Genomic DNA, 5,278 nt, shown 5'->3' with positions numbered 1-5,278 from the left:
GGGTGTAGGGCTGCCTGTGGGGCCCAGGCAGGGCTAGTGAAGACAGTGGGAACAGGCTACTCTGAAGGAGTTTGGATGAAAAGAGAAAATAATTAGCAAAAAAAGAATTTTTTTAGAATGAGAAGGACTTATATTTTATATATTGAAATGAAGGAACCGATAAAGGAGATCCTGAAGATGTAGATAATAATTTCGAGAATTGGGGAAACATGGACATATGAATAAGAAAAATACCTTGCACAGTATATAAAAATCACTTGTATCCTTCGAGTTGGATGGATACTGGTAAGTTTGGGAGGAAATAAAGGTAAGAAGAGTTAGAAGTTAAATGAGTTTATACTGATAGTCTCAGTTTTCTTTGACACAGATTTTTAAGAGACACATATATACACATACATAATTACAGTTTTAAAATTCTTTCATAGTTACATGTTTTATTAATCACGTCTGAGAAAAGTCATTGATTTTCATTTTGTACAGCATTATCTTTTAAGGATAAGATACAATGACAAATTCCAAGCTTTTTGCATATCAGAGCTGAAACTGAAAGTATCTCAATAATTGAATTTTCACTTCTTATTTGTAACAAGTTTATCCTTAGGAGGATATTTTCATAGTGTTTGATCACAGATGAGTTTGGGCATTGCTATCACTCAATAATGTTAAGCATCTGTCAGGTTCTCTCCTATACTATATATTAATTTTTTCTCCATTAAGCAAATATTTATTGACGGCCTGTGGGAATAAGATACACCTAGGTCCTCTTTCCTTGGTATATTCACAAAAGCCTCTGAAACTAAATTTCCAAGTCAGGCCATACTACGGCCTGGCATAATAAGTTTTCATCATTAACAGGTTTTTTTTGTTTGTGGTTTTGTTTTGTTTTTATTTTTTGAAGCAAGGATAAGACACTGTCTTAACTCAGTAGTTGTCCATTGATTAATAAGTCAAAGAAGACACTGATGAAGCATGGTATTTTGAATATCCTTTCCACAGAATCGGTAATGGGCTATCCTGAAACTATGGTGAGATGGTTATTTTCAGATTTTGGAGTGGCAGAGAAAACCCTATTACACGTTGAATTATCACTAGAAACATGAATTCACCCAAATAAAAACAGTGCCTCTGTCTACTGAGGTTGTCAATTTCCATCTTAACAAAAGTGAACATTTCTCCTTTAGATTAAAATCAAGAAAATCCCCTCTGTCCAGGATGCAATAATGGGGTGCACGAAAGAGGAAAAGTGAAGCTATTCCCTCTTTACACCTGAACAGTGAATTCATTCTGCTATCAAATATTTGTTACGATTCTGTTATGACCAGGTGCTTTATTGTTTAGAGATCAAGTTACTGTTCATTCTTGGTAAGTAAGAAAAATCCATGTTTTAGTACTCTGAATAGTAACTTTATATATTTTATATATATATTAAAAATAAATATATATATTATATGTAATATATATTCCACCTATTCAACAAAATTGTAATTTTCATCACCTCTTACGAATGAGGAACTGTATTTACTCTTTGGAAAGGGTTTATAGGGAATTTAAGTCTCCATATACTTTTTATATAAGACCATGGAAACCGAATTCTCAACTGGGAGCAAACTTAGGTTTTGCTATGAAGGTTTATGCTTGCCTGGCCTTAGAGTGGTAGGCCAGGAACTCAAGTTTTTTTCCTCTGACTTACTTTCATTGATCCCACCCTGAAAAAAATTGGAGGGAGTATTTTTTGAAATAGCTTTATCTCAGTAAACCTTTAAAATGCTTCAGGGTATGGGAAACATAACTGTCAAATTGTTCAAGCAACTCTTGTTGATTTAAGTGTAATTGATCAGGAGCAATACAGGAAAGAGCTGGGGACAAAAGACAAAAGGCCCGAGGCTATTTCATGTGTTGTTTGTAGCTTATTGTACAAAACAGAGACAGTCTCATACACTCACGCAGCCAAGGTGCCCTACTGTTCTCTCCTTTCAGTAGAAATAAAAGAGAGCTAGTTTCTCAATAGCAGCATTGTATCCTTAAGTGGGTACACAGTGATATTCGAATGGTCTCTGGAGCAGAGAATAATTCTGTGGCAGCTCTGACCTCCAGTCACCGGGTTCTCTGTAACTTAGTCTTTCATGGCCAAGGACTATAATCATTATTTCGATTTATATTTAGCATCTCAAAATTGAAAGGATTCCATGGACAACAAAACAGGAAGTGATTTAATAAGTGTTTTAGTATAGATAAAATAATAAACTATAAAAATACAAATCATCAGTAAAGCTTTTTCATAACAGAGTACTATATTCAGAAATTAATGTAAGCATGTAAGGTACGCATGTGTGTTTTTTCACCCATGATCATGTTTGTGTGTGTGTGAGTGTGCATTCCACGGCTACAGGAGACATGCAGAATAATATCAGACTTGCTACTATATGAAGTACTGGTTTCTCCCAAGAACTGTGTGCTCGCAGGGTTCGTTCCGGAAGGTGAGTGCCCTACCACCACATCGCAGTCATATTTCATCACCTTCGGCAGCAATAATTTACACTTTAACCTTACATGCATGCGTATTAAATTAGTATTACTCATCAGAACTGGCTTATTAATAAAACAAGCTGAATTACCCACTGGAGAATCATATTTGGAAATTCAATGACAATTTTACAGTTTTAATAAAGGCTCAGAAATATTATTGCAGAGAAGGTGGTACAGAAAACTGTGGTCAAATTTGACATTCATTAATAATTGAAGTGTGGAACATGATAGGTGAAAATTGATATTGATTTCTTTCCTCTAATATTTGGAAGAGTTCTAAAAGGTAAATAAAATGGGATAACAAGATATATCAAGTCTCACTGATTTCTTTGATCACCTCCTCCCCACATATCACTCCTTCACCTACCATGTTTTGAATAATTCCATGCCCATAGGCTTTCCAGTTCAGTGCATTACAAAACACACTCAAGCTGGGTTTCAATCATATTAGACTGAAAGCTGAACTTTTTATGAAGGATTATTTAAAACCAAATGTGTCTTGAGCCCAACAGCCTTTGAAACCAAACAATCCCAGGAGTTCAGTAAGGAAATGTCAACATGGTGGAGAACTTTTGCATTCAGAAAATTCAGTAATCCTATTTGATATATGTTATGTTAACCGTATCAATGTTAACAACCTTCTGCTTGATTTCAGCACTGCTTTGAGAGCTGAGTTACTACTGTTCTTGTATTTTAACTAGTTGTGAAAGCACACAGAGAGTTGGTCTTGGGTTGAAATTGACCTGCCTCTGGAAATGCTCTGTTCTATCTATCTTGAAAAACTTTATTCAAGTGCATTTCTCTGCCTTCCTTCTTCTCATCTGCACCCCTTGGGAAAATGAAAGATACTCAAATATAGATGTGAACACTGCAGATGCTCTATTTGGCAATGGTGTCTTTCAGCTTCCCAATAAAAAATTATATTGCTGACCACCCATTTGTCTGAAAAGTGACTCACTTTACTGACAGATATCTGGCTTGAGATGCCAAAAGAAATAGGTCATTTCAGATTTCCTTTTTAATTTTAAGTCATAGCTTTGTGTGCAACACTACTGTTCAAAACTTAGATCAGGAAGGTTCCTTCCTATGACCTCCAAATAATTAATCAAAATGTTCTTCAATAGGCTATATAAAAAGCAAGCAGAATATTCCTAATTCTCAATCTTTCTCGAGTCATATAGTTCTTATAATTTCAAGAAAGAGAAACTCAAGTGTAAAGTGTTACAACAGCCAAGCATACCAGCACTGTTATTTAAGCAAACAGCAATTTTCTCTGCCAAGTCACTCTGAAACTTAGACTACTGAAAATGTCTTATTAATTAATTTCTAAGATTCTCCTCTTTTGAGTTAAAAAATGGTCACAATTTTATAAGTAAAATTAAAGAAAAACACAAAATAGAACATCTATTTCCATTAGGCATTATATATATAAATATATATGTATACATAATTTTAATGTATATACATATATAAATGCACTGGGATAAATCTCCATCTTCTGTGTCAGTCGGACATAGGTCCATTTTCTTAGGAATAGGGAACTCCTTTCACAATGGAAGTGAGGAAATTGGCTGGACCATCCTTCTTGAATATAATTCCATGAAGCCACCATTTAAGGTCGTCTGGATCTTGGTTCCTTCTATCAATCTACTATGCAAACAGTGTGTAGTTCATCAAATTCAGGTCTTTCTGAGGCCAGGCTAGAAATACAGAGTGAGGTGGACGACTAAGGTAACTGACCAAAAAGAAGGAGGAAGAGGAGCAAAACAATTTCCCAGTTTCACTTTTTCCCATATTCTCTGTGCTTTACAAGGAAAAAAAAATATGTGGGTCTGAGTTCCTCTCATTTTTATCCATTGTTGGTTCAAAGCCTGAGAACAAAAAAAAATGTAAAAATGAAAATATGGAGTCTAGAATTCCGTTACCTCTCTTGCATGCAATAACACAACTTAAAAGGCCTTCTAAAAATGAAGGAATAAACTTTTAATAATATAGCCCAATCTTTTCAATCTAAACAAGTAAACACTAAAAATATATTCTAGAAATCCAGCAAACACACGAACCACAGTCAAAGCAAAGGAAGGCTTATGGCTTACCAAATGATAGTGGCTATCTACAAGAGAGAGAAAGAGAATACTCCAAAATTCTATCTGACCTGGCAGAGCTCAGCACAGCTACTATACTTCTTTCCTAAATTCAAGGCATAAAGAAATTGAATAAAACTTGCCAAAATGTCACCCGCTGCCTCCAGAAGCAGATTAAAGAAGGGAGTGTCCAGAAATCAGGATGAAGAAAACTACTTAGAGAAGCCCCTTCTCCTATCAGTGGACCACCAGGGATTATCTGGGTAATAAAACGATAATAGGCCTTTTTGTCATCGTCTTTTTATAATTTATACATTTAAATTTCAGTTAACATTTTAAAAATATCCAATCAGAATGACAGGCATTTCCAGAAGTATCAGTTTTTTTAATCCTCACCCTTTTACAAATATGAAAACTGAGGCTCAGTATAGCTGTTAAGGAATTTTCCTAAATCACTGAAGCTGTGAATTTGGGACCTAAGTCTAAATCAGGTTCTCATTTTATCTTGGCTAGCTTCTTAAAATTCTGTTTAGGGACATGGGGAGGGGGAAGGGTAATCTGGGACGAAGTGAGAGAGTGGCATGGAAATATATACACTGCCAAATGTAAAATAGATAGCTAGTGGGAAGAAGCCAAATACCACAGGGAGATCAGCTCAGGGCTTTCTG

This window comes from Kogia breviceps, chromosome 10 (genome assembly GCF_026419965.1).
Source record: "Kogia breviceps isolate mKogBre1 chromosome 10, mKogBre1 haplotype 1, whole genome shotgun sequence".
Lineage (NCBI taxonomy): Eukaryota > Metazoa > Chordata > Mammalia > Artiodactyla > Physeteridae > Kogia > Kogia breviceps.
The sequence above is the reverse complement of the archived record's forward strand: the minus strand, read 5'-3'. Positions refer to the sequence as shown.